This window comes from Lathyrus oleraceus, chromosome 4 (genome assembly GCF_024323335.1).
Source record: "Lathyrus oleraceus cultivar Zhongwan6 chromosome 4, CAAS_Psat_ZW6_1.0, whole genome shotgun sequence".
Classification (NCBI taxonomy): domain Eukaryota; kingdom Viridiplantae; phylum Streptophyta; class Magnoliopsida; order Fabales; family Fabaceae; genus Lathyrus; species Lathyrus oleraceus.
The window spans coordinates 44820291-44838066 of record NC_066582.1 but is presented as its reverse complement, the minus strand read 5'-3'; positions in this window follow the sequence as shown (position 1 = coordinate 44838066).

Sequence of the window (17776 nt, the reverse complement as noted above, 5' to 3'; positions counted from 1 at the left end):
CTTGATGGAGATGGGCTTAAAGATGCCATCCAGGAAGTTTGGTGATGAGAGCTTCAGAGTGCGTTGTACGTTAGACAATATCTGAAAGCATGGGTGTCATACTAGGTCATATGCTAGACCGTATAGTGAGTCATCCATTAAGCTGTCGACTTTACTAGGGAGTCAGAGTGTGTCATACGCCACTGGGGATAACAGATCAGAATAGATCATACGCTAGATCGTATCTGAGTTACAGCATGAGCCGTCCGTTAGGCTGTATCTGACGAAAGGTAGTCGTATGCTAGACTACACCTCGGAATGTACCGTACGCTAGGTAGTGTCTGAGGAATGAAGATCCGAATGGGTCGTACGCTAGACCGTATTGGACTTGTTGGAGGAGTCATATGCTGTGCCGAATCAGGATGAGATAAGGATCCGAATGAGTCATACACTGCTGGGGATAAAGGATCAGAATGGATCATACGCTAGATCGTATCTGAATAGCAGAATGAGTTGCCCCTTGGGCGGGTGACTTCACTGAGGATGAAAGATCAGAATGGATCGTACGCCAGATCGTATCTGAGTAGCAGAATGAGGCGTCCATTAGGCTGTATCTGAGAACTAAAGGCCAGAATAGATCGTACGTTAGATCGTATCTGAGTTGCAGGATGAGCCGTCCGTTAGGCTGGATCTGACAAACAAGTAGTCGTGCGCTCGACTACACCTTGGAATGTACCGTACGCTAGGTAGTGTCTGAGGAATGAAGATCCGAATGGGTCGTATACTAGACCGTATTGGAGTGGTTGAAGGACTCATACGTTGGGCAGAGTGCTTGTCAGAATGAATATCTGAAAAATAAAGTTAGCTTCATGCTATGTCATGATGCATGAGATGTTTTATGCTTTCGAAAGTAAATGCGAACATTGTATGCATGCGTATGCTGTGAAATGATATAATGAATGAATTATGCGTGGGGAAAGTTCTTTTCTGGCGACTCCCTGGGGAAAATAAATCCCCACATTCTGATTGGAGATATTTGTATTGATGACCCTTTCTTGGTCGGGATACTTGATCTCGGTCTGATGGCAGAAATATTCAACAGAGCCTGGCTGGGGATGGAAGAGACGACCAGTCTGTCTAGTGATGCCAATCTCTTCTAGGAGGTTGCTGGTTTTTGTTGAGGAATAGAATTAGCAACCGGATTCATTGGAACGCATGGTCAGACCTTCTCCTCGATCCTGAAGTCTTTTAGTAATTGCTATTGCTATTTTAGGTATGTATTTTCGATAAACATCAATCATATTCAAATGCATATATCAATTCGAATTAAATCAATGGACGTTTATGCAAACAAAACAGAGAAAGTAAAGCATCTTTTTGGAAATAAAATTGTATTGATTTTGAAAGAGGGCCTATAAACAGGCAATTCGTGTATAAGGAGACATAAATCCTAGTAAGAGGAAATTGTCAAGAAAACAAAGAGAAAGCTATGCAGAAAAAGTCCTATTGATTTTAATTCCACTACTGTCGTTATGTCTTTAAGCCTCTCATCTCCTGCTGTCGGATAAAAGTGATTGGCTTGTTCAATCCCTTTGACTTGGGTGAAGCTGACCGAGAACGGGACATAGTCGTACGCTTTAATCCCTAATTTTTGCCTGGACCGCCTTTTCAGGTTTTCAGTCCACCAGGATACCCTTTTTTGCCCAAGCCGCCTTTTCAGGTTTTCGGCTTGCCGGGTGTACATTTTTTTATGTTTATCCCTAATTTTTGCCCGAACCTTTTTGGTTCACCGGGATGCCCTTACTTTTGCCTAGGTACGTCGACCTAGCGGGTCTTTTTTCATGCGTAGTATCTTTTAACTATGTCTGCGTTCACGGGATGCGGGAAATCTTCGCCATCCATTGTAGCAAGTATCATGGCTCCACCAGAGAATACCTTCTTAACCATAAATGGTCCTTCGTAGGTGGGAGTCCATTTGCCTCTGGGATCACCTTGAGGTAGAATGATATGTTTTATTACCAAGTCGCCAATTTGATACACCTGTCTTTTGACCTTTTTGTTAAATGCTCGGGTCATGCGCTTCTGATATATCTGTCCATGACAAACAGCCGCGAGTCTCTTTTCATCGATCAAATTTATCTGATCGAGTCGAGTCTGAATCCATTCATCTTCATCTAAGCCTGCATCTTTCATGATTCTTAGAGAGGGAATCTGAACTTCCACTGGTAAAACGGCTTCCATTCCGTAGACTAAAGAGAACGGGGTTGCCCCTGTCGAAGTGCGCACTGAAGTGCGATAACCATGGAGAGCAAATGGTAACATCTCATGCCAGTCTTTGTACGTTACTGTCATCTTTTGTATGATCTTTTTGATATTCTTATTAGCAGCTTCCACGGCGCCGTTCATCTTTGGCCGGTACGGAGAAGAGTTATGGTGTTTTATGTTGAACTGCGTGCAGAGTTCAATAATCATCTTGTTGTTCAAATTAGTACCATTGTCAGTGATAATTCTTTCCGAAATGCCGTATCGACAGATGAGATTATTCTTGATGAATCGTGCCACCACATTCTTGGTGACAGAAGCGAATGAGGCTGCCTCTACCCATTTCGTAAAGTAAACAATAGCAACAAGGATGAAACGATGTCCATTGGAAGCAGTAGGTTTAATCTCTCCAATCATATCAATGCCCCACATTGCAAAGGGCCAAGGTGCTGTCAACACGTTCAATGGAGCAGGAGGCACATGTACTTTATCCGCATAGATCTGGCACTTGTGACAAGTCCTGGAGTGATGGTGGCAATCAGCTTCCATGGTAGACCAATAATACCCTGATCTCAGAATCTTCTTGGCCATCGTATGTCCACTAGAATGAGTCCCAAAAATACCGTCATGCATGTCTTCCATAATCTTTTCTGCTTCCTTTTTATCCACACAGCGAAGCAAAGTCGAATCATGATTACGTTTGTATAATACTCCATTACTCAAAAAGAATTTAGCGGAGAACTTCCTCAGAAATTTTCTGTCATTGATGGATGCCCCTTCAGGGTATTCCTGAGTTTCTAAATATCTTTTTACTTCGTGGAACCAAGGTTTCTCTTCTACTCCATCAGCGTTAAGTTCATAACAGTATGCTGGTTCATCTAATCGTTCAATGGTGATCGTGGGAGCTTCATTGTCCCATCTGACTCTGAACATAGATGACATGGTAGCCAATGCGTCTGCCAACTGATTCTCTTCTCGTGGGATATGTTCGAACGTGATCTCTTCGAAGTATGGGATTAGTGTCAACACTCGCTCTAGATAAGGGATGAGGTTCGGATGTTTAGTGTCCCATTCTCCTTTGATCTGACTGATTGCTAAGGCTGAGTCTCCGTATACGCTTAAAACCTTGATTCTTAGGTCTATCACAGCTCTGAGTCCCAAAATACATGCCTCATACTCAGCCATATTGTTGGTACAATCAAAACATAGTCTGGCAGTGAAAGGCGTATGGCAACCCCTGGGAGAGATAATTATAACACCAACACCGTTGCCCAATGCATTAGAAGATCCGTCAAAAACCATAGTCCATCGGGATCCCAGTTCGGGTCCTTCATCCGGTCCAGGTTCTTCATAATCAGTAACAAGCATGACATCCTCATTTGGGAACTCAAAATTCATAGATTGGTAATCGTCCACCGCTTGATGAGCTAAATGATCAGCTAGCACGCTTCCTTTGATTGCTTTCTGGGTAGTATACTGGATATCATACTCTGTTAAAATCATCTGCCATCTCGCTATTCTTCCGGAGAGGGCGGGTTTCTCAAATACATATTTGATAGGATCCATCTTAGAAATCAATAAAGTGGTATGATTCAACATATATTGTTTTAGTCGGCGAGCAGCCCAAGCCAAAGCACAGCAAGTTTTCTCGAGCAATGAGTATCTTGTTTCACAGTCGGTAAACTTTTTGCTAAGGTAGTATATGGCGTGCTCTTTTCGACCAGACTCGTCATGTTGCCCCAACACGCACCCCATTGAATTTTCTAACACGGTCAAATACATGATTAGAGGTCTTCCTTCCACTAGTGGTATCAGAATCGGAGGTTCCTGGAGATACTTCTTGATTTTGTCGAAAGCTTCTTGACATTCATCATTCCATATCATCTCCTGATTTTTCCTCAGCAACTTGAAGAGGGGTTTGCAGGTAGTAGTCAAATGGGAGATAAATCGGGCAATGTAATTCAAACGTCCCAAGAAACCTCTGACTCCCTTATCTGTACGGGGAACTGGCATTTCTTGAATAGCTTTCACCTTGGCCGGGTCAACCTCAATTCCTTTACCATTGACGATAAAGCCCAAGAGCTTACCGGATCTTACTCCAAAGGTGCATTTGTTCGGGTTCAATCTCAACTTGTACTTCTTCAACCTCTCGAACAGTTTGTATAAATGATCGAGATGTTCTTCTTCCGTGTGAGATCTGGCTATCATGTCATCCACATATACTTCTATTTCATGATGGATCATATCATGGAACAAAACCACCATAGCACGCTGGTACGTTGCCTCTGCATTCTTTAACCCGAATGGCATTACTTTATAACAGAAAGTGCCCCATTGCGTCACGAACGTAGTTTTCTCCCTGTCCTCAGGCGCCATCTTAATCTGGTTATAACCTGAGAATCCATCCATGAATGAGAATACCTTGTGTTGAGCGGTGTTATCTACCAGAACATCAATGTGCGGGAGTGGAAAGTCGTCTTTGGGACTCGCTTTATTCAAATCTCTGTAATCTACACACATTCGCACCTTACCATCCTTCTTTGGCACTGGTACCACATTAGCAACCCATTGAGGATAAGAAGTAACGGCTAGGAAACCGGCGTTAAATTGTTTCATAACTTCGGCTTTGATTTTCTCGGACATTTCAGGACGCATGCGACGAACCTTTTGCTTAACAGGACGACAATCTTCCTTCATCGGCAAACGATGCACTACTATATCAGTATCCAGTCCTGGCATGTCTTCATAAGACCAAGCAAAAATCTCTACATAGTCATGTAACATCTGAATCAATCTTTCTTTGATACTGTTTTCCAAGCCTGCTCCTATTTTGACTTCTTTCTTGTCCACTTCAGTACCCAGGTTTACAATTTCGACTGACTCCTTGTGCGGCTGTATAGTCCTTTCTTCTTGCAGTAACAGTCTGGCAAGTTCTCCAGGTACTTCACAATCTTCCTCACTCCCATCCTCGGCTTGGTAGATCGGATTTTCAAAGTCATAATGAATAGTAGTAAAGCTATTATCAACGGGATCCGGGGTGGGTATAGATTCCTGACTAAAGGAAATCGGGATAGTGTTTTCAGCCTTCCAATTATTGAGTCCATCACCAATTGTTGGGAAAATCCAGCTATCCAGGTCGCAATCGCTGTCAGCATCTTCTACAGCATTAATCTGACTCTTGACTACCTTCTCAGAACTAAATCCCAGGCCAAATTAACAGACTTGTACGGTACGTCGATCAGTTGACCCCAGCCAGTACGGCCACCATCTTTGACCACGGCTTGAGCGTCCTTCAGAGAAATCATAGCAGGAGGAGCACGAATGACCTTGGGCACACGGGCAGTTGGCTTAAGGACAGGATTGGTCGGAGGAACTACTTCAAATGACTGACAAGGAGTCTCAATGAATTCACTATCCATCTCGACGTATCTGAAGGCATGCACACTACTGACAATGTACTCTTCTTTTCCACACACGGTGACAATTTTGCCCTCTGTTGGATACCTCAGCTTTTGATGGAGAGACGAAGCTACGACACTTGCCCCATGAATCCAAGGGCGTCCCAGTAAGCAGGAATAGGCAGGACGAATGTTCATTACATGGAAGGTAGTGTTGAAGACTTGAGGCCCTATCTTGATAGGGAGGACTACTTCGCCATGGACAACACTCTTCGCACCATCGTAAGCACGTACCACAATGTCACTAGGTTTCAGTTCAATGCTTTTACAGTCAAGTTTATCCAGCACAGCTGTCGGCAGTACATTCAAGGAAGAGCCATTATCGATCAACACATGAGACAAAGTGATTCCCCTACACTCAATGGAGATATGCAGGGCTTTATTGTGATTCTTTCCTGCTGGTGTCAGGTCAGCATCGGAAAAGCCTAGGCCATTGTCAACAGCCAAGTGAGCAACATAATTTTCGAACTGATCGACAGATGTCTCCTGAGGTACATGAGCGGTCTTCAAGAATTTTATCAATGCATTGGCATGAGATTCAGAAGATAACAACAAGGATAACATCGAGATCTTAGACGGGGTATGCCCCAACTGTTCTACCACATCAAAATCACTCTTGCGGATGATTTTCAGCACTTCTTCCATTTCCTGCTTGGCAACATCTTCGGTAGTAACTTCGACCGGTGTTTCTGACTGAGAAAGGTTGACTGGCTCCTTTCCATGAATTTCAGGGGCGGGAGGTGAGATTTCTGGAGAGAAGATCCTTCCACTTCGAGTAATTTTACTAGTCCCAACAATGCCATTAGGATTAGCAGAATTATCGACTTGCTTTACGCCATGGACGTAAACATCACCTCCGTAATTCCACAGAATAGCTTTGCTTGAGGAATATGGTACTGGGCCAGGTGCAGTAATGATTAGGGGAGCTACCCTGGGCTCAGCAGTAATCTTCACAGGCGCCCTAGTAGCGGTAATCTTCACTGGAACTTTGGACCTAGCAATCACAGATATTTCTTCAATAGGGTTTTCCGCCTTAGGAATCTTTTCAAAGAGAATTGTACGATCATCCATCAGCCGTTGAATACCATTCCTCAACTCCAAACAATCATCGGGTCGGAGTATGCAGAGATCGCAATTTTCAGCACAACCTGGAAAGAAACCAGCTTGCAATAAATTCCTCTTGATGATCGGGAGAGGAGATGCTAAGTCAGCTACATTAGAAATGTGAGAATCGTCATCCACAGCATTAACAGTCTTGTCATGATTAGGCATAGGAGCAGTGATGACATTAGGAGTCTCCGGAGGATCAAATTCAATTTCTCCAGCTTCGGTCATATCCTGAATCTTATTCTTCAATGACCAACAATCGTTTGTATCATGCCCGGGGCTATCGGAGTGATATGCACACCTGGCATTGGGATTATAACGAGAAGAAGTAGTGTTGGGATTCGTAGGAGGATCTCTGAGGGTGATCAAATTTGCCTTTAGCATTCCCTGCAGTGCCTGTGCTAAAGTCATATTGATCCTGGTAAACTGCCTTCTCGGCTTGTCCTGTCTGTGTTGGAAGTTTTGAGATGGCGGTGCTGCAATCGTAACCGCTCCAATGGTATGATCACGATTTTTCTTGTTACGACCCTTTTGACCGTACACAACATTTGATTCGTTCCTCCCCTGATAGGACCTTTTGGTGCTTGCAGAGGTAGCCGCCTGTATCTTTCCACTTCGGATGCCGCTTTCAACCCGTTCACCTGTCAATATAAGTTCAGTGAAACCCGATGAAGAAATTCCCAGTAGATGGCTGTAGAATGGGCCAGTCAGTGTGCCCATGAACATGTCCGCTAATTCTCGATCAGTCATAGGGGGTTTGACTCTGCCAGCCAAATCTCTCCACTTTTGAGCATATTCTTTGAAGCTTTCTTTAGATCCCATGGTCATATTCTGCAACTGTAGCCGAGTAGGCGCTAGTTCAGAATTATACTGGTACTGCTTGTAGAAAGCTGTTGCTAAATCAGTCCAGGTGCGGATGTTAGAGCTCTCGAGCTGATAGTACCATTCTAACTGTGTGCCAGATAGACTCTCTTGGAAGAAATGGATCCATAACTTCCTATCAGTGGTATAGGGCTGAATCTTTCTCACATAAGCTCTTAGATGCATCTGAGGACAAGACGCACCATCGTACTTAGTGAAAGCAGGGACTTTGAATTTGCGGGGAATGACCACATCAGAGACCAGACCCAAGCTTTCGAAATCCAGACCGGGCGCCTTCTGACCTTCCATAGCTATCATGCGTTCCTCCAGCAACTTGTACTTGTCATCTCTTGGAGAGTACTGTTCATTCTCATAATCTTCATCGTCGTCTTCAGGGTTGGAGAGATCAACATTCTCCTCTTCTGAATCATTCTCTGCCTCCTCTTCTGGACCATTCGGAATTCTAAACTTGACTCCTGCGGCCTGTCCTTTAAGCCTTCTTCCCGTGTTAATGTAACTCACAGCTTTCTTGTCTTTCTTCTTCTCGAGCAAAAGAGCCTTCAGTTCCTCCTGCCCTTTGGATAAGCTCAAGATCAACTCCTGGAATTGAGCATTCTGAGCCTGGAGATCTTTGACAGTTTGTTCGAGGTCCATTTTTCTGTTTAGAAGGAAGACCGTGAGAACATTGATCTCTTAGAATACCTGTTATGCAATGTTATGTTATGCTATGCAATGTATGAAATGTTTTCAAGGACTTTTGGAATTTAACTTTGCGTAAACTACCAAAAGAAAAGGAACTTTTATTACTAATTTCTTAATCAATGTTCATTACAAAAAATAATAATAAAAATACAATGAAAGCTCAAGTCTCCCAAGGGCGGCTTCTTTTTGGGCGAAGATACGCATTGAGTCTTCGTTCCTCATTAAGCTGACTGGTGAGCTCTAATACCTTCTTCCTTTCTGCAACGAACTGAGTCTCAAAAGTATCCCTTTCCTCTCTCAATTGGATCCAGGATCTCTTCAACTCTTCAACATCGGTAGGCATATCTGGATAAGGAATGATCTGAGGAGTACCTCCTTCAACCTCTGGTTCAACAATCAGCGGTCCGACTGCAAGGTATGGCATGACAAGTTCACGAGCTCTGGCGCGTACCCATCTGAGATAAGGTTCCATATGAATAGATTTTTTCTGTCCTAAAGTGCTTCTTTTCACCATGCCCCAGGCTCGCATAAATCTCTGACGGAGACCTTGGGAATCGGTGTCATAGTCAAACACAGTGCCTTGAAGGATTACTTCATGTGGACCATCTCTTCGAGCATAACTAAACTGATGTAGGGCTAGAGCTGGGTTATAAGTAATACCTCCTCTTATCCCCAGGAGTGGTACGTTAGAGAATTCTCCACAACGGTCAATGATGATAACATTTCCTTTGAGATGAGGACACCAACGGATGTCTGAATGGGAGAGCGACATCATCCTCTGAGACCACTTCAAATTTTAATCATTCTTCAAGACTGATTGAGGAAGGTGTGAAATAAACCACCTAGACAATAAAGGTACGCAGCACATGAGAGTCCCTTGCCTTTTCATAGTACGAGTGTGAAGGGAATGCAAAATGTCTCCCAGCAAGGTAGGCACGGGGTTATGAGTGAGAAATATCTTAATAGCATTCATATCTACGAATTGGTCGGGATTAGGAAATAACACCAAACCATAGATTAGTAACGCTAGAATGTCTTCGAAAGCATGGACATTCATAACCTTTAAGCATTCTCGGGCCTTATTTATCAGAAACTTGGCAAGTAAACCCTTAACTCCACTTCTTGTTACCCAATTAGTTTCAATATCGGATTTTGCCATGTGTAAAGCTGCGGCAACTTCTTCAGACTTCGGAATCTTTTCTAAACCACTGAAAGGTATTTGATCAAGGATAGGTATCCCAAGCAGTCTGGAGAATTCTTCTAATGTGGGTACCAACTGATAATCTGGGAATGTGAAGCAATGATGTTTAGGGTCGAAGAACTGGAATAAAACTCTCACCATATCTTCTTTGAACCCAGTGGTAACCAAATTGAGAAGAGAACCATGTTTCTTGATGAACTGAGCATGATCGGGAAGTTCTGACACTAAATTCTTGAGTTGAGGAGAGATTGCTACAAGATTGATCCGGATGGTCTTCCTGGAAGCCATAACCTGTTTAACAGAGCAAAGCTAAATCCCTAAGTCCTCGAAATGATTATGATGTTATGATGTTATGATGTTATGATGTTATGATGTTAAGTAAGCAGCAAGCACAAACAAGTCACACAACAATCATTCTTAGGCTTTAAGGCTTGCATGAGTTCCATAGGTAAGTACCCTCCCCACTGAAGTTTGGTTGGTTCAACCTGTCCTAGAATAGTAACCGGGTTCTAGAAGGATCTCAAATCATTGACCTTTCCTTAAGTCCACTTCAGTGCAACACCAAGCGGTTGACCAAAGCTTCCCCAAAGTCCAATCTCAAAGAGTGTAGTATCGAGTCTCAACCAACCCCAGTCGGAACCGAAGTCAGTTATCTCACTACTTCCTAATGGCTAGGATGAGTCAATTAGGGTTCTAAAGGTCTGGTTAACGTTGTGATGACACCACGCGGGAGCCAAATTTTTCCTCAAGTAAACATGAGGAACATCAGGACATCCAAAGTGTCACGTTAACCGTAGCCATCATTTTAACCATTCCAGTATACGCCGGATAGTCGCGATGATTTATTGCTACTTACCTAAGGTACACTAGATCCGGGTGTAGGATCTTTCACTCAAGCATAAAATACCCAAGCCATCCCTTAAAAGTAAATCAAACAATTTGAATAAGTGATCTTGTTTTTAAGGTAACCTCTCTTTTTAAGAGTCCCCAGCAGAGTCGCCAGTTCTGTCATACGGTGAACTGACTTTGTGTGTTTTTGCTTTGGAAAGCAAATGTCGCGGATAGCAAGAGTCGCCACCGACTTTTCTTTTATCTAATAAGGAAAGGTGGAAAAGAACAGGAAAGACCTTAATTAGATTTTAGGTTCGGGAGGTACATTATACAAAGGGAAGGTGTTAGCACCCTTTGTATCCATGGTTATCCATGGGCTCTTAACTGCTGGATCACTTAGGTTTGTCTGAAAAATGTTTGTGAATGGTTTGAAAAATGTTTTGAAAAGAGAGTTTAACTTTGTAATGATTCTCGTATGAATGTATATAAAGTATTTATCTCGTTTGATTTTGAAAACGGTTTAGAAAAATATAACTTGGTAATGATTCTAGTATGAATGTATACCAAGTGGTGATTTTCTAGTATTTTGCAAAGTGTGAGGTATGGAGAATATTTTAGGTTGTGAGCCAGCAATTAAGAGTTATACCTTCCTAGGGTCTTTATGGGCATTTCCTATCCTTATGAGGGTAAAACTGTCCTTACTATTGAGAAGTAAGTAGTCTTGTCCTTTTGGATTTAAGGGTCATCGTAGGGTCATCGATTGGTCATTGAAGGCAACAGTTGTAAGGATACCTTAGCATTCGAAGGGACACTCATCATTTAACCGTAGGCTACACCGAAGGGTCATCGAGGGACAAAATCATATATTCGCAGGCAACATCCGAGGGACTATGATTTATTTTATGATGATTTAATCGAAGGGTCTTTGCTAAGTATATCCCCACATTCGCGGGACATGACCGTTATACCGTAATACCGTAGGGCAACAAAGAGAGGTCCAAGATCACATATTCAAAGGCCATATTATACAATCAATTAGGTAATTAGGATGAATCTCCACAATGAAACCAATACATTAAAATCAGCTAGGTAATTTAGGGTGGGTCTCCGCATTAAAATTAATACATTAAAATCAGTTAAGTGATTTAGGGTGAATCTCCACAAGGGTATCCCACAAATAAGGTGGAATACCTACCAAGCTATCTTTTCCGGGGGATATGTGAACCTTTACAAAACTCAGCAAACATGTCAGAATACCAAATCAGGGTGCAATCGAGAATTACACCACAAAAGAAATCACGACAGTAATAGGATCAGATAAACAATGCATGGCTATGATAAAACATGTCAGATGAGCAAAAAAATCATAACAGAAAAGTCAGCTACTGTCACGTTCGCTCCTGCTTCGCCTAGCGAAGGCTTAGCGAATACTCGTTGCATGCTCGCTTGGCGATGTGCTAGCGAGCGGCTGCGGATTCCGGTTTTGATAACAGTACAATTTCAGCCAATTTTATGCCTTATGGCTTTCATTACAGCAATTACATGGTTAATCATTTAAGGTATTCAGATACATACTAAAAATTCACATGCCAAACTTAAGATATTTTCATAAATTTAATCATAATGCCATATGCAAATTAAGAACATAAGGCGGTAATAGCAATGCAAACCTGTTTGCAAATTGAATTGCGACCTTGGATTGGCAAATCGGATTGAATTGGGCAGAGGTAACCTTGATGCCGCTGAGTTCCTTCAGGGTTTGCCTCCAGGGTTTGCCGTCTGTGAGCGTTAGGGTTTGCTTGCTAGGGTTCTCCTTTCTCCGTTTTCGTTCTGCTTTTGTCCTCCCTTTTTCTGACTGAAGTTGTGGTATTTATAATGCCCTTTTTATGACCTAATGGGCTCAGAATGAAGCCCCGAATTTTCTGTTATTCGCAAGCTTCGCTAGGCGAGTGGCGTAGCGAAGGGTTCGCTAGGCGAAGGATTTGCTCGCCTAGCGAGTAAGCCAATTTAGGCCATTTTCTGGATTTGGCCACCTGTATGCTGGGTATTGGTTCCCTTAATATTAATGTCTTGGAAAATAAGTTGGAGTGCCTTGAAAAGTGCCTTATAATATTAACGGGCAAATTTTGGGGTATGACAGCTGCCCCTGTTCAGTATTCTTGAACCGAGAGGGCCAGAATGGTAGGTACACCATTCGTGGTCTGGAGGTGGAAGATTATTGAACACTAGAATGTCCCAAAAATTTGCACTTGTTAATCAACAATTAGTCTTGATGGAGATGGGCTTAAAGATGCCATCCAGGAAGTTTGGTGATGAGAGCTTCAGAGTGCGTCGTACGTTAGACAATATCTGAAAGCATGGGTGTCATACTAGGTCATATGCTAGACCGTATAGTGAGTCATCCATTAAGCTGTCGACTTTACTAGGGAGTCAGAGTGTGTCATACGCCGCTGGGGATAACAGATCAGAATAGATCATATGTTAGATCGTATCTGAGTTACAGCATGAGCCGTCCGTTAGGCTGTATCTGACGAAAGGTAGTCGTATGCTAGACTACACCTCGGAATGTACCGTACGCTAGGTAGTGTCTGAGGAATGAAGATCCGAATGGGTCGTACGCTAGACCGTATTGGACTTGTTGGAGGAGTCATATGCTGTGCCGAATCAGGATGAGATAAGGATCCGAATGAGTCATACACTGCTGGGGATAAAGGATCAGAATGGATCATACGCTAGATCGTATCTGAATAGCAGAATGAGTTGCCCCTTGGGCGGGTGACTTCACTGAGGATGAAAGATCAGAATGGATCGTACGCCAGATCGTATCTGAGTAGCAGAATGAGGCGTCCATTAGGCTGTATCTGAGAACTAAAGGCCAGAATAGATCGTACGTTAGATCGTATCTGAGTTGCAGGATGAGCCGTCCGTTAGGCTGGATCTGACAAACAAGTAGTCGTGCGCTCGACTACACCTTGGAATGTACCGTACGCTAGGTAGTGTCTGAGGAATGAAGATCCGAATGGGTCGTACGCTAGACCGTATTGGAGTGGTTGAAGGACTCATACGTTTGGCAACTTCCTTGCCTTTCCCTTTATCACCCTTCTTGGTGGGCCTTTTGTTCTGTCTCTTTCCATTTCCGATCATCAGAATGGACTTCCCTTTTGACTTCAGATTCTGCTCAGCAGTTCTTAACATGGCTAGCGGGTCAGGAAGAGATTTGTCCATATCATTCATATTGAAATTTATGACAAATTGACTGAATCTATCTGGCAACGATTGCAAGATCAAATCAGTCGCAAGTTCCTTTCCGAGGGGAAAACCCAATCTCTCAAGGTTTTCCACATACCCAATCATCTTGAGCACATGGGGACCTACAGGTGCTCCCTCAGCTAACTTGCCTTGAAAAAGGGCTTTTGAAACTTCAAACCTTTCATGCCTTGCTTGCTCTTGATAGAGCATCTTCAGGTGTTCGATCATATCGAACGCTGCCATGTTCTCATGTTGCTTTTGCAATTCTGAGTTCATGGTAGCTAGCATGAGACAAGCAGTTTCATTGGCATCATCGACATGCTTCTTATAAGCATCTCTTTCTGCCTTAGGTGCAGAACTAGGAGGTTCCTCTTCAGGAACAGGTTTCTCCAAGACATACAACTTTTTATCATGTTTGAGGACAATCCTCAGGTTTCGGTGCCAATCCAGAAAATTTGTCCCAGACAATTTTTCTTTGTCAAGGATTGATCGCAAGATGTTGTTAGAGGTGTTTGTTGTCATGGTAATCTACATAAGAATTAATGAAAATATAAGTATCAATAACATATTTAATTAGGCCTTTAATTAAATATGCTCCCACTATTTTACTCAAAACAAATGACGTTCACCATTTGATTCGGAAAATTCCGCTGGAAGATTTTCTAGTGGGTCGAGATCCATATTTCACTTCGTTTTAAGTCCACGTAGGCGGATTACACAAAACTAGGTTATTTAGGTAGGAACTCCTTCCAATTGTATCTAATACAACTCTCGAATATTTTAGTTGGGTGAATAACTCCTTATTCCAATCCATCATATGGATCATTCCCAACTCTTGCTTCTAAACACATATAATCTTATTATAATTTGTTTAGTTAAGTTTGACCCATTGTTTTAACAATTGGATATTACAATTATCCCATTGCACCTTACTAATATAGAACATGCACCTCGCGTAGGCGAAACCTACATTATCCGATACTAGTCTTGATGAGTGTTAAAACTTGGAAAGCATAAACTTAATATTTAATTTGAGGGAATTTGCAATTATTCTGATCTTACCGGCTTATTTATCATATAAATCGTCTCTCACATGCATCAACATACATATATAATGAAACATTTATGTCCCCTAGCGCAATTGTTCTCCCAAGCCAATGAGAGAACCTAAGCTAACCTAATAACGATCTAAGCTTCTCCAAGCAAGATCTTCAAGGTTGTCCTCCTTTGGCACTGACTTCTTTGCTTTCTTCATAACATTACATTACATAAAGAAACTCGTGTTACATACGAGGGAGTGAGATGAGAAAAGAAGTTACCTTGAGAGATTAAAAAAGAGGCACGACACACAAGTCGTATTTTAAAACCCAAAACAAAATAAAGGAAAACTAAGGCCATAACCGATCACCACAAGACAACAATAATAAACACATAATTATTATTATTAATTTTAATTCTTTTAATTAATTAAAACCAAATTAAATTTCGACGACCGATCACACTACGCAGAGTTAGCCGAACGGGTGTATTCTGTCTTGCGTTAACCGGTTAACCAAATGCGTTAACCGGTTAACACTGTTGAAAAACTGTTAGAAAATTGTATTCCGTCTTGCGTTAACTGGTTAACCAAATACGTTAACCGGTTAACACTGTTTGAAAATCTGTTAGAAAGCAGTATTCCGTCTTGCGTTAACCGGTTAACCAAATACGTTAACCGGTTAACATTGTTTGAAAATCTGTTAGAAAGCACAATTCTTGTGCAGTCACAACCCCAATCGCATAACTCTTTGACAACACAACCCTTGTGCTGTCACTAACCCTAATGCACCAATTTCAGACCGTCAAACACATCTCGATTGTTGATTCAGTATGATTGATCAACACGTCATTGCTTCACCATACTAATGTCGGATCAAGAAGCAAACGACCATTGATCGCTCAAAGGAAAACAACCATTAAGTGTTTGAATGAATGAAACAGAAACAGTATATCATATATACCGTATTTTGCATCAGGATTACTTATATCATATATAAAACTTGATCGATCTCGATTTAATTACTCATTTATTCTTTGATTCATTCTGTCTTTAATTGTATTATTACAGAAAAAACAGTTATCAGATTCATGGTTTCGTAAGTGGCTCTGATACCACTGAAAGAGAATAGCGATAAAAAACGCAGCGGAATTTAAAATTTCTCCTTTAATGATCCTTACGAATGGGCATGATCAGTGATAGAATCATTACCTCTTGTGGCGATCACGAACGTTGAACGATGACAACGCCTCTACTCAGTCCACACGAACGGATTCCTTCACCCTCAGTGCTAGCTGCTACGAATGAAGGCTTTGAGTGAGAGAGAGAGAGAGAGAGAGAGAAACGAAATTGAAAGAGTGACAATGCTTCTATCCAAGGGTTCTATTTATAGAACCACTTGTGTGGGCTGCAAGCTAAAAATCTCACTTAAGTGTATATGGCCCATATCTTATAATATGCCAAAATCACTTAAGCTCGTGGTACCTTACCATATTTCGTATTCTACTTAAGTACACCGTACCTTACGATGTTCTATAATTCACTTAAGGGCACCGTACATTACGGTATTCCTTAATTACTCTATCTCTCATCAATCCGTCCTTTGTGTGTGACCCTATAGGTTTTCGCGGCATTGGTAATTATATTAAATCACGTATTTAACATAATAAACAGTGAGCGGTATCTAGCAACACATCACTGCTACCCAAGACACGAAAATGTCATGTGATCTGACAAATCCTTCTGTGATAATAATTATGTGTATAATTACCCTTTTGCCCTTATGTCTATATTGAACACAAGGCATAGACCGTGTCAACCTTGTCCAGTTCAATATTGGGCCCATAGACATTTATCATGTTACGCAGGATGGGCAAATTCCATCTAGGTCACTCATGTCCCTTAGCATGCGTCGTGGAGTACCCATCAACTGTCTTTATGGTCATCCAGTTACGGACAACGTTTGATCAGCAATAAAGCACTCGACTCTACATCTAGGGTCCATAGTGGTTTCAGGTCGAAGGGTGGTATACACCATTATCACCATGAGAATAACTTATGACACTTTGCGTAACATTCTATATAGTATTCTCATAGCGGGTCAATCCCGTATAAATATTACTCTTAATATTCATACCTATGTTTGAGACTTGATAACTCCTTATCCATGATCCATGAGATGTGATCATTAGTCTATAAACATAATAGTCTTCATGCTTTAATGTTATCTTACTTCACAATAAAGCTCGACTACGGATACTTTAAGAATAGTGTCCTTATGTTTAATGTGCTCTCATGATTAAGTCACACTTGATACATTAAACGGACTATCTATTCCAGGGGCTTTATTAAATAAACATAGTAAAGAAAAAGCCTTTTATTATTAATAAACAATTCGATACAAGTACCAAAAGTATTGGCCTCTAGGGCTTACACCAACAATTTAAAGCTACACAATAACTAACCATTAGGGTACCAAAATTGTTCTCACACAAATACAACATTGTTATCATCAAAACTCAAGGTATAGATGCAAAATCAAATCTTGTTCTAACAATCTCCCCCTTTTTGGTGATGACAAAACATGTATTTTAATGAACAGTTTTATACAGGGTAATCACTGAAGAATACATCTTATAGAAGCACAAAGCTCCCCCTGAGATGTATAATCCTACACAGATAAAATCATTATGAAAGAACACTTTCCTGATTAACCTTTTTTTAGTACCAGAGTAAACTTTCAGTCAAAATCTGGTTTATCTTTAGAAGTTGATTGATATTGTTCAGAGCACTGGTTTGTTAACATCATCGATTTGATAAGCTTCACTTCAGAATCTTTGTTGAGTTCTTTTGAAGACGCTTTCAAGCTGATTGTCTTCTTTAAAGAAACTTGACAAAAACATGTATTTTGATGACAAAAATGTATTTTGATAAACAGTTTTATACAGGGTAATCACTGAAGAATACATCTTACAGAAGCACAAAGCCCCCCTTGAGATGTGTAATCATACACAGAAAAATCATAATGAAAGAACACTTTCCTGATTAACCTTTTTCTAAGTACCAGAGTAAATTTTCAGTCAGAATCTG